Here is a 13,383-nt window from a genome sequence, read left to right as displayed (position 1 = left end):
GCCAAAGTGCTGTTCAAAAGTGTGTTTATCTTTACTAAAACTTATAACAGTTGAAAAAAAAAGGTAATATGCATCAATTCTGGATTAACTAAGTGTATGGGGTGCCATATGCAAATTGCTACAGCAATATTTAATTTTAGGGTTTTTTTCAATTTGCTGTCCTCAGGGACAGCAGGGTCTGTGGTAAGGAAAGGGGGAAGGGGCTTCAGGGGAAAAAATTGGGAGGGAAGTGTGCTGTAGCGGAGGGGGGAGGGGGTGGGTGAGGGGAACAAATTCAAGACAAACCTCCAATAATTAGATTCTACACCTGGAAAATTATAACAAATTTAGGCAGACAAAGTTCTTTGGGTAAATCTGATACCTTATACATTTTTCATATATCAAATTTAATTATTGGGGGTCATCTTATAATCAGAGTCATTTATTTGAGTAAATACAGTATATTTTAAAGGCATCATTTTGTATCACTTACAGACTTCACTAAGAATGAAGAAATGCTATTCAACATGTTTAAAGGTTGCCAAATCAGGTTTACAGCCTAAAATGACACCCTGGTCTGCTGTGACAATTAAGATAGTGTAAATATAAATGAATGAAATGACTGCACTTGTGTAACTAATGCTGTTTAAAACCTGATATAATATGATGTTGCACTTTTTGAACAATAGCACGTGATCATGTAATTAAAGACTGTGATCCAGATACTGAGGTTTGAACAATCAATACACAAAGCAAGGCAGGAAGGACAAACAAAGCTTCTTTGTAGCTTGCTCACTTTTGCACTAGCTGATTGTGGCTCTACTGTATAAAGAGCTGGACCCTTGGTATAAGTAAAACTATCTGAATGCTACAGAAAGAAGTACTAAAGTATAATCTCTGATGCAGTGTCTGCAATATTTGTCTATCTTGATCTTATACCTCACTTTGTGAAATCAAGTCACTTGCAACAGATCTTTATTGTGAGTTAGTGAGGTTCCCAGGTGGGTTTTTTTAATCCTTGTTGGCATTATTTAGTGGCAAAAAAGAAACAGCCCCTAAGGTTTTTTACATAACAACAAATGAGTTTTAAAAAATCTTTTTGAACTCTGAGAAGAATAACTATTCCTGAAAAATAGCGTTTGGTGCTAGTGCTTGTGGGCTGAAACGCGGTTAGGGACCTGTGAGAGGGTCATTTTTCCTCCATTGTTACTTTAGATTCAGCATCTCTCCTGGGATATACAAATACATTCCTCAGTTCCTTATATAGAGAACTACAGTGTGAAAAATGGAAATAGGCTGGCATGTTTGTGTAACTAGCTCATTCTGGAGGGATTAGAACAGACATATTTACAAAGGAAGTGGAAATTCTGTCTGTTTAGAGACAGAGTTTGAATTGCTACCAGCAGGGATCCCACAGCAGCAGATGGAGCTGACCATAAAGGTGTCAACTCTATAGAAAAGCTAACAGGAAGCGGAAAATCTGCGATTGTTCAGACAAAAAAATGGCCTCTGGTCGAAAATCGAGTCAAGGACACTTGCCCTATTTTCAAAAGCAAGGTATTCTACTGAGATACTAAATTAGCAAAGTACTGAAGCACAGCTAACTTTAAGCACAGCTTAAGTTGACTGCTGTTCACCAAAGCACTTAAGTGCCAAATGGGGATTTAGGCATGCTTTCCAAGCTAAACTTACGTTTCATGCCTTGATGAACTAAGATCTGATTTAGAGAGATGTATATCGGAAAGTTGAACCCTGTTGTGAGATGTTACATTCAGGACCGTGAAATCTCAAGGTAGTCTCAGAGAATGGTTTTCAACTTCCCAGTTCTGAATTACTGATTAGATCTGAATGCAAAAATCAAACATGATCAGCCATGGGGTGGGGGTGGGGGGGAGTAAATATCTCTCGCTCTGAGACCTCAGTTTTTGACCTATCTTCAATTAATGGCAGTATTAGCAGGTGCCAAGTTACAGTAGGTGTAACTTTAAATTTAAGATTTTAATTTTTTTTGTGCTCTTGAGACATTGGATTCAGTGCTATTCCCCAGTTAGATCTGATCCCAGCCACTGAAGTCTCTGGGAGTCTTTCCTTTGATTTTAGTAAGCTGTCGATTGGGACTTTTAAAAATAAAGGATGTTACTGATTCTGATTGTGGGACTGATCTTAAGCTGATGAAAAGCAGTGGAATTACACCAGCATGTACCAGTTAAGGATCTGGATTACTAACTCTGAAACCAAAAATAACTATTTAAGTGTACCCAGTGTGCATATGCTTCATATTTTAAACACTGCTGAAGAGAATTCTTCTCTGGAGAACACAGAGTTATAAATGTCTTCAGTTGGTTTGGTCCCTATTTTCTGTGGATTCTTCACTGAAAATCTCCAAACGCATCCCAGCAATTGGGACAGAAGAGAAATAAGAATGTCAAGCCTGATTTTAATGCAGTACTCAGCTGGAAAAAAAATTAGTGACTCCACCTTATGGCTTAGTCAGGAATGAGCTACAGACATGCAAACCTAGTGAAAACAAAACACAACCAGCCTTATAACTGCTCATTAAATTGAAGTGGTGGGACTTCAAGAAAATTGTTCATATACCACGTTACAGGACTAAAAGGATACAGAATCACTAAGACTGTGGAAGGTGGACAGTAGGCCTGTGCGAAGCGGCTAGTATTCGCTTTGGATTTGGCTTATTCAGGGGCCAGTGATTTGATTCAGTGATTCGAATCACTGTCCTGAATCAATTTGGCTGAATCTGATTCGGAGATTTGGCAGCAGCCCATCCCCTGCCTGCTCTCCCAGCCATGGCAATGGCTGCCCTGCCTGCCTCAACTCTTGGCACTTTGGAAAAAAAAGCCCCAACTCACCGGGTGCTGCCAGGCGAGGGGTGGGGAGAGGGGCAAGCGATCCCCACTGCCTCCCAATGCCCCATGCTGCATGGGAGGGCTCTGCATGAGCCCACCAACCCCCGCCCCACACTGTCCCAGCCCTGCCATGGCTGCCCTGCCTGCCCCAGCTCTGGCCCTTTAAGAACCCCCCCCAAACCCCTGACTCACCAGTTCCTGCCCAGCAGGGGCCGATCCCTGCTGCCCCCCACTGCCCTGCACTGCGTGGGGGGCTCTGCATAACCCCCCAAAGCCCTGAGGCCACTGCAAAAACCATGGGAAGGAGACAATGCCTGAATTCACCAAAAGATGGATCATGAGTCAATGTTTAAAGTCCTAAAGAGTCATAAAATAAAGAATATGCAAATATACCAATTTATAGTTCCTGAAGGTGGTCCCTCATCTCATCTCTATCCTAACTGATCTGTCCCTTAATAAAGGAATATTGTGAACTGATGGTGAATTTCATCCTATTTATTTCAGACCATTTCTCCAATTTGCCAAAAACATTCTGAATTGTAATCCTGTCCTCTACATTCTCTCATCCAAATAAATGACAGACCCAAGACAAACCTGTACATAACCCTGCTTGATATATTCTTCCCTTTTGAAAGCCACGCACTGATAGTTACTCCCTAAATGTGTTTTTCAAGCCATCTGTGTAGCCATCTTACAGGAGTTTCCTCTAGGCCATATTCCCTAGTTTGTCTAGGAGCATGTCATGTAGTATACTATCACACGACTTACTGAAGTCCAGATTTATCATATCCACTATTTTGTCCCTATCCACAGGGGAACATGACCTGTTCTTGGCAAATCCATATTGGCTATTGGTTATCCTTGTCATCTACAAGGTGCTTACAGAAAGACTGATTATTTGTTCCAGTATCTATTCAAGAATTGAAGTTGGGCTGACTGATCTATAATTCCCCAGACAATGTATTTAACCTGGAAGCAATGCACAAACAACACACACAGTTATGCTTACTTTGTAAGCAGCTTGAGGTAAGGGCTGCATCTTCCAGTGTTGTTTGTATGGTATTAAGCCTGATGTCTGCATTTAAACCAACCCCCAAAGGACAAATAGACATAAATACATATAACAGCATTGAAACACAGCAATGTGGATTCTGTAAGAAATTACTGCATTTATAGGTCCTGCTTGAAAGCTTATTGAAGTCAATGGGAAATCTTTACAGGCCTTCCTTTCTTAAGGTCTCATCTGCAAACCCCTCCACAAGAAACTCTGCACTAGCTAACACCGGTATCATTAATGCATTTGAAAATGAGAGCCATGGTCTATAATCATATTGCCTCACTCAGTAGTTCTACTTTGTTTTTCTGTTTGTGCTTTGTTCCAGAAAATAACTCTGTATTGGTCAACAAGGTGAGAGAAAGTGTATGACTGTGGATATCGAGTCATAAGAAGATCCATAGAAGTCTTTTCTCTGTGACAAAATTTAAAACAACAATGCACTCTATTGCACCTCACCACTCAGCAAACACAACACTGCTTTCTTCTGCCTCATTAGCAGCTTGCATTGTGCATCTTTGTATATCTTAAAAGCTCAGACTGTAGCAGAATAAGAATAATGCTTTATGTTTCATCAAGACATTCTAATTTGGATTTTTTGCTGTTCTTGTATTGTAGCCATGGAGATCACAAAACTCTGACTAAGTACATTTCAGAGCAGACAGGGTTGAAATCTGAATAGCAGAGTCTAACGATAAATGCTGTGAAATCAGGTCCTGTGTGTCAGCTCCCTGGTATTGTTGCCACAAGTTTTCCTTCCTGCCAAACCCATTACACTTCCTTCCTGATTCCAGCAGCATATTACTGTTTTGGGAATTAGCTGCATGGAGAAGTAAAAGAGAAAGTTCTTGTTCGGTTCTCCCAAGTCACCACCATGGTCGTTCAGTATGCATGGCAGAGACAGAGCTTTGTGGCCTTTTGGGGTGAAGATCCTGAATAAATAATCTGATGGAGTAGAAACTTGCACACACTCCAAATGCCTCACTTCAGAAATAGACTGGGTAGGTATAAGTATTGGATAACTATCCAGACTGCCTGTTTGGGGAAAGTCCATTACTGTTTACATTGTAAACAGACAGCACTGTAGTCCACAGGGGCTGACTCCATGGGTGCTCCAGGGCTCAAGCACCCATTAAAAAATGAGTGGATGCTCAACATCCATGAGCCACTTTGGGCTCTCTCATCATGTACAAGTAACTTAATTAAGTCACTAGTGACAACTATGGATTTAAATGTATGATGGAACCCAGATAATGCTGAGTCCCAAGTGAACCCAGGGAGTGTGGTCTCCAGCATGGAAGTAGGACTCAGAAATCTTATATTCTATTCTTGGGATGCCAACAGATTTCCTATCAGATTTAGGACAGGAAACTGTGGCCACCATTTTCAAATGTGGTCTCTACTTTAATGTGCTCAACTTCATATACTTCTGGCCTGATTTTCAAAGGTCCTGAGCCCAAGCCCATGCCATGTTCCTATGGCTATCTCTGCAAAGCTGTCAGAAAAGGCGTGAAGTCCCCCATAAAAAGAAATCATGGCACCCACAATGTAGGGCCAGCATGTGCCTTGGTTTCTCTTTTTGTGTCTTACAGAAGACTTAGGGGACAATTTTTATGAATGCTTGCAAAGGGCTTTGACACCCTCCCATGTTAGGTGCTGTTGAGTGCAAAGCATTATTATAATTTTATTAGACACATGGCTTTGTGAGAGGGGAAGAGTTATAGCTGAGAAGGCCTTAGAAACTATTTCTAGTCTTATATAATGACCAATGCATCTAGACCAGTGATTCTCAACTGGAGTGCCTTGAGATCCTTTCAAGGGTGCCACAAAGCGCCATATAATGTTAGCACTGATAGACTTGCAAATAGGAGTCAACAGATAAATCCAGAGACTTCAAACAGAAATCCACAGTTGTAGTCTTTCTGAGTTCTTTGCAACAGAAGAATTGATTTGTTATTTGTTGTAGTAAAAAAAAAAAGAATGAAAACTAAAAACTGGCAATTTCTGAGGGGTGCCATGAGTCTAAAAAATGTTGAAAACCACTGATCTAGACATAGAGTAACGCTATGTAATAAACATCCAGAGGCCTCCATCCTGCAAACTGCTCCACATAAAACTCTAAAAGGTGTTGGGGACTGCCTGATTAGACTACTTTGCAGGATCAGGGCCAAAAACTACCCTACATTTACAATTTTTTGCAGGCCAAAAATATTTACCTTTATCCTTGGAAATGTACCAGGCAAGCTGCAAGCTTATTTGCAAAATCACGTAACTCTCGAGACGACCAGCTGTTCATATAATTCAGGGAAAACCATATTTGAAATGTGGCTAGCAAAACAATTATTCTTCCCTAAAGAGAGCCTAATTTGCTGCAAACAAACAATGAGATTCAGAAAAAATAAACATCAGCAATGGGAGACCTTAATTATAACCAGAAGGGGAGGGCCACTGATGACATTTGGAACATGTGTTGTGTTACTAGTCATGGATGGAGTTCACTGACCCTCTTTATGGCTGCATTTCCTCTCATTGTGGATTTGCCTGCTTTGCTTCCTTTTTTGCCTGTCTGTGAGTGACTGATCAAAGCAGCACAGCAAGCCATTTCCATGAGCTGGCTTTCAAGTCAATCCCGTTCTATGTGCTGTGGCAAGTGCAGTTACCTGGCAACAGCAGCAACTACTTTACTACAAATGAAAGCCTAATCCAGGCCCAAAAGGCCTATTCATAGAGGATCCAGTAAAGGCTATATGAAGGAAAACAAATTATAGAGCCTTGTGACCTTTACTGGACCCTTCTAAAAATGATTTTAGTCTTCTAAATATATGCAGCTGTGTCTCTTGATAAACATTGTGCTATTTTATAGACGGTGCTTGTGGCTTTAGAGTGCACTTGGAGAAGCACAGAGAGCTGAACTGTGTGGCCTGACAACATAAAGCATGCTGGAATTGCCAGAAATAGTGACCTACTGGTACATACATCATTAGCTTCTGAAACCCAATAAAGGGAGAGGCGGAGAAACCAGGTTTCAGGGTAAAACCCATTTTAGATGTCTCTGTTTTGTGAAGCTTTTATTTATCCCAGGTAACATACGTGAAATGCTTCTGAATTGGTGCCTTTATTTTACCTGGTCTTCTCCAGTGATAAACTCCAAAGGCATGCCTATATGATTCATGTGGGAATAACTTGTGATTTACACACCAAGGTCAAAATTAGGAGCTTTGCAGTATATAGAAGGGTTCTGTGGTGTGGGAAAGCATTTTCCCACCGTGTCTAGGGGTACAGAAGACCAATATGGTCTCAGGATATAATGTTCAAGTTGTGTCTCTCTCAGGAGGTACTGACACCCCTTCCCTTGAGACACATAGTACAAGCCTGAGCAAAGGATTGAAAAATGTATATATTCTTGGCAACAATCCAACACTGGCCTTGACGGGACAAAATACTCATAGCTCTTTTCCATCAATAATTTCTATTTCCACTTAATCACTAGCCAGACACAATAAGGTATATTTTTAGTCAAAAATCCACATTCCATGGTTATATTTAGAACAATGGAACAGTACAGAACATAAAGAAGCAGTTTCTTGATCTAAACAATTAGCCTGGCACAACACTGGCCATATCTACTGAATGAACTACTGTGGGCTCTACACAAGACATTTACTGCGGAGCTGCCTAATTAGCTCAGCGGTAAAACATCACTGTCTACATGTGCAGTGCTATTAGGATGCAGTAAACTAATTAACTCCACTGCTGTGGAGTTTTTTACTTTGCAGCACTGCATGTGTAGACTCTGTTGCAGATGGCTGGGGCACAAGGGTGCTTCAGTGCAGGGGCTGCCTTCCAGCCAGCCCCACACTGAAGCACTCTTGTGCCCCAGCCAGCCCCTCTGCAGCACATTGAGCTGGGTTGGAGCAGCCACAGACTGGCAGGCTGACCCCCAAGGCCCGTGCCAGCTGACTCGGCTCAATGTGCTGCAGTCCCAGGCACACGTATAAATGCGGCTCCCAGGAGCAATACACTGGTGTGATAAGCACCAAAGTTTATTGCTTCACCTGAACAGCACATGTAGATGCGACCCGTATCTGGCAGCCTGCTGCTCTATGTGGGTATGAGCTACCTGCTAAATTAAAAGCAGTGTAGTCATGTCTGAGCAGTACTGGGGCAGGCTAACTGGCATTCAACGTTGCTAAAAAGCCCACCTGCAGCATTGTATGGATACAGCTAAATGCCTTCTAGAGTAGGAGGCAGCCTGCCCAGAGCATCGTGGCATGATTGAGGATAACACTACCAGGAACGGAAATTTTACTGTAGATGTGGCCTTTACTTTTCATCATAGGTGCTGACTTTGGTTTTTGCTGGTGGGTGCCTGCACATGTAACCCCCGCCCCCACTTTAAACTCAGTTTGTTCCCACGTCAAGCCCCACACATACCCAGAAGAGGCAGCATTACTTCAACCTGGCTCTGCAGTATCTGTAAAGATTGGGCAATTTAGTGGGGCTTTTCTTGGTGCTTTTATCTAATTGGTGGTTGAATCAGCTTCAGCTAAAAGTGCCAAAAAGCCTGCTGAAGCATCCGATCTTTACAGATGCTGCAGAACCGAGTTGAAGTAACATGCTGCTGCTTTCAGTAAAGTGCATTTTTAACGTCTGCAAGCAGCATGGCTGTAAGTCGTGGGTGCTGAGCACCCGCTGATTTTCTTGGTGGATGCTTGAGCCCTGGAGCACCCATGAAGTCAGCACCTATGCTCTTCATTCTTTTGCAATAGTTAAATTGAGGCCTACAGTGTAACCACTTAAAATCCCTTCTTCCTCACCAGAAAAACATCATGACTGAGAGCTGCAAACAAAGGCACCTGGTAGACACAAAGGCTGTGTCCACACGAGCATGGATGTTTGTTTCCCCACGGACAAGAAGCAGCAGCACATCTTGTTCTACTGCTACTTGTTCCCAGGGAACACCTGTGGCATGAGCCCCCTGCTGCATGGCAGGTTACCGCGGGTGAGGTAGGGAGGCTGGGGCCGCTTGGGGCTGCAGGGATCCTGCTGCTGCAGGGTGGCAGATCCCCATGTGTACCACCATACTTATTTTTTTTGTGCAGGTTTTTTGACCCTGGAGTCAAAAAACCCCACCGCACTGCTACTTTGCAGTATGTAAAACAGCTGAAGGTGCAGTATGTGGAGTCTGTGGTGCCATATACTGTATGACCATGCTTGTTTACACTTGGCCAAAGTGTTTCAGTCCTTGGACCAGACAGAGCGACTGAGCTGTGCACAGAAGATACCAAGGAGAAGGGGCAAACGTGTTGTTACAGCATTATTATGCTTCTTCCCCTGGAGCAGCCATGACCTGGGTGCCTCCCAGAAGCAAGTTACAGCAGCTTTAGTACTGCTGTAATACTGCTTCAGGGAGGCCATTAAGCTGCTTGTGCCACTTGGAGTACAAGGAGGTCTGGTGGTGTTGCCATTTGTCCTCTATATATGCCCCAGAAGGCCCATTTTCTGTCATTTAGGTTTTCCTCCATGGCAACTGGAGGCCAAAATACAATCTGAAGAGCAATTAATAATCCCCTATGTAATATGTTTCTGTAGCAGACTGGGATGCTCTCAGGATTGCCTTCTTATTATAGTATAATGTAAAATGCATTGGTTTCTACAAGTCCTTTCTCAGTGGAGCCAGCACCATTCTGGCTGGTGAATTTTCTTCTCCTTAAATACCTCCAGAACAAAAGAGAGAGGACGTGGGTATGGCTAGGGAATACAGCCTCACTGCAGGTGAAGCAGATTTCCTATTTGAACCAGGTTAGCATTACAGCTTTATATCCCCATTTCTGATGTGATGGTCACTGGCATGGTAAAAGATATGGACCAGTACAATGCCAGGTCCCAGCATAGGGTCAATGCTGACAGGTTGCTGATGCACAGCATGGGTGCAACACTGAGTGGTTCTCTGTGTCCATTATTGTTACTTGTTTTTCCATAAACTACAATGACTAACCTTTGCCCATGCATTTGGATATCTCCTGAACTGCAGCCCACCATATTTCTGGGTAATGACGACATTGGCAGACAAGAGAGCTTGAACGCAAACTATCATGCCCCTCACTCACCTTTTTATTAGTCACAGTAAAAGCTTCTGCAAAGGACTCAGTACCAGGCCTTTCAGCTGCAGGTTGGTTGTTTTTAAATTCTTTATATTGTGCCACCCACACTTTCTTTGACTGTGTCCTTTTGCAGGCATATTTGTTTTTCTACTCCAAGCTGCTTTGAGTTCTGCTGTTACTTAAATTGTACTTCAGGTGGATGGAAAATCATATACATCATCTGAGAAAAATGCTGAGAGAAGAGACACCATTTCCTTATAAAGGTAAAAGAGTTTACAGTTCATTTCTGCATCAGAGAATGTACTGAACCCAAGTGGATTGAGTTTGTGTGTTCTGCACCCATCTTTTCCTTCTTTCATCTTCTTTATTGTAAGAAAAAAAAGTAAAACCTGGTGGTCTTGTAGCAACATGATATGCTGCTGCCATATAGCTAATAGAAGAAGGGCTGGGATGGGTGGTAAGGTGCATGGTTAATAGCCTTGAGGTTGCAAGTCTGAGGCCATAGCAGAAGTGCACATAGCACAGCCCTGTCAGATTCCAATGAATCTGTGAAGTCTCCTATATACCTTGACACAAGGACACAAAAAGGAAAGGAAGTTAATAGAAACTTTATCTCATCTCCCTTCCATCTGGACTCTGAAATTCCTTCTCCTTCTGGACAAGGTTCTTTGGGTAGATGTGATAGCTTTTATTAGATCAACTAACAAATAAATATTAACTCCTTCTGGATACACTGAACTATCTGTGGCTTAGATTTTGTAAAAACAAAACTCAGGCAAGGTTCTGTAAATCAAAACCAGCTTTACTATTGTCTATTGAGTCTTATAGCATGTAGCCCTGAAGGGGCACTGATCCAGGGCTCTGCAAAGAGACCCCACAGACATGAGATCCCAGAGTTGATAGAAGTTGGGATTTAGGAGTGGTCTTGGGGAGATTGCTGTAGCATCAGTGCTAATATTCCTTGCAAGTAACATTTTGTACCTCTCTAGAACCTGTTGGGCCCACTCAGAAGCAGCACTCCATCACAGGGAGGTGTTGGAAGGACAGTCACACTGGACATTGAGTCTTTAAGTGTTAAAAGGTCTAAAAGGTGAGAGGGAATATCCCTGGGGTGGGGGGCATGATCACAGTGGAGCATTTATTTGCTAAGCCAGACAACAGGTGTGTAGAGAAATTATGTTTTTCATGTGATGCGGCCCCTAAAAGCACTCTGTAGCCATAACACAGCAAGTGTTCATGGCTGCAGAACGCTTTTAAAATGGCTGATTATGTGAAAATTTGACCCTTGTCTGATGTAGTATCAGAGGGAGTACTCTAGGGCAGAGTGCCTTAGGGAATTTGTGTACTGGTTCCCTGCGAGAGTTAATTTCAGGCAATTCCACACCCATCCTTTGAGGCTTTGAAGGGCTGCCTGGTGCTTGCTCTGGTGAGCAGGGGCCTCACCCTGCCCCTCCGGCTCTCACAGAGAGGAGAAAGAAAACCTGTTTACTCCCTTAGCAGCTGGGCAGGGGTGGGGGAAGGAAGCTCCCCACAAGACTCAAGCAGAGGTAGCTGGGCTGGGCCCATGTGGCAGAGGGGCTCCAGTCCTTCCCCCACCCTGGCTGTTGAAAATGATAGCCTTAGGGATGCTGTGCCAGGAGCTAGGGTTGGGGGGAAATGGAGCTCCCTGCTTCATGGACCCAGCTGCCTCTGCTTGAGGTCTTGTAAGGAACTGGGCCAGGCAGGCCTGCATGGCAGGGGGACTCCATTTTCCCCCAACCCAGCTCCGGGTGCAGCAGCCATGAGGCTGCCGTTGTGAAGATGTTAGCATGGGGGGGGGGGGAAGGAAGGGAGCCCCCCCACCACATGGGCCCAGTCTGGCTCCCCCCAAGACCCCAGCAGGGGTAGTTGGTGGGGGCTGCACAACACTGGGGCTCTGTCTTTCCCCTTCCCCCCACCCACTGCTGCCAGCTGGTGGGAGTGCAGGGGCAGGCCTGGAAAAGGCGGTGGTCTGACAGCCTCCTGGGAGGCTGCTGGAGTGCCCCCCACGCCATGCTGGCTAGGGCTGGTGCAGGCAGGCTCCGAGACCCACTCCCACTTGGGTACTGTGGTGCGCTAACTCATGGCGCTTTCTGTAAGGCATCTTTGCCCAGGGTGGCCCTGTGAGCTGGATCCAGCCTGCCAGCTGATTGGATCAGGTCTGTGGGGGGTGCCCAGAAATTGACTGGATTCGCCCCACAGCTGCCTCTGCAGGGGGGGAGCTGCAGCCAGGAGGCTCCTGCCCCAGCACACCAGGCTCTGGCTTCAGCTCCCAGCTGCTTTCCATCTGCTCTGCTCACCTGGCGCAATGAGCAGCCACCTGCAGGTGGGTGGAGTGGGTGAAAAGCATTTAGGAGCTGCAGCCAGAGCCCCTTGCACAAGAAGCTGCCCATCTGAAGTTCCCCCCACCAATCCAGAACAGCACAGCAGGGGCAGGAGCAGGAGGAGAAGCCACCACAGGAGGCAAAGGGAGCTGCCACACTGGGAGCAGCCCATCTGGTAAGCTCTGTATGCTGGCTGGGGCAGGGCCAGCAGGTGCAGGCAGGAGTGTGGTGTGGGCTGGCCCAGGTGGGAGCCAGCAGGGCTGATTCCCATGCGGAGCACCACAGGCTGCACCACCTGGGCAATCTCTGCTGCACATGGCCCTGCCCCCTGCCCTTACCCACGGCTGACTCCTGGAACTTAGTGCCCAGCCAGACCCCCCACACACATGCACATACCTCCCCGCACACACCCCTCCCCATTCCCCCACAGGGCAAGGGTGTGCAGGGAGTGGATTGCCCATCCTGCTCCCAAATACTGCTCCCCACCTGCCAGTGGCCCCATCCCACATAGGGAGTTTTGGTGAGTTGTTGTGTATGAGACAGGAGGGTTGCTAATCTGACCCATGATAGTTCATCAATACTCCCTATGTGGTCCCCAGGCCCAAATAATGGCCCGCCTATGTCCTAAATGCACACTGCTAATCAGCCGCCTGTTCCAGTTGATAGCTTGAATTGGTTTCTAACATCTGCAGTCATCAGGGTGATACCTTTCTTCTCTCCAGTGCCCCTGGAGAGTTTTCATTAAGGGAGTTGAAACCTCCCTCATGCATGCAGGTGTTATCCAGCCTTTCTCATACATGCATGGACATGGAAACTGTTTCATTTGTGCAATAGCATCTTTCCCACCTTCAGTTTCCACCTGTTCAGCTGTGCAGTGACACATAACCCCACTGAAATGATTCTCATCAAGAGACTTGTCCTTGAATTGTTCCACATGGAACCAGTGATGGGATTCCCCTTAGGTTCATCCCTGGTTAAGAATATTAACTGCCTTTGCCTCAAGCATGAGTCAATCCAGCAGCAATACAAAGTGGTGA

Source organism: Crocodylus porosus, unplaced genomic scaffold (assembly GCF_001723895.1).
Source record: "Crocodylus porosus isolate Cpor-Errol unplaced genomic scaffold, CroPor_comp1, whole genome shotgun sequence".
Taxonomy (NCBI): Eukaryota; Metazoa; Chordata; order Crocodylia; family Crocodylidae; genus Crocodylus; species Crocodylus porosus.
Note: the sequence above shows the minus strand (reverse complement) of the source record.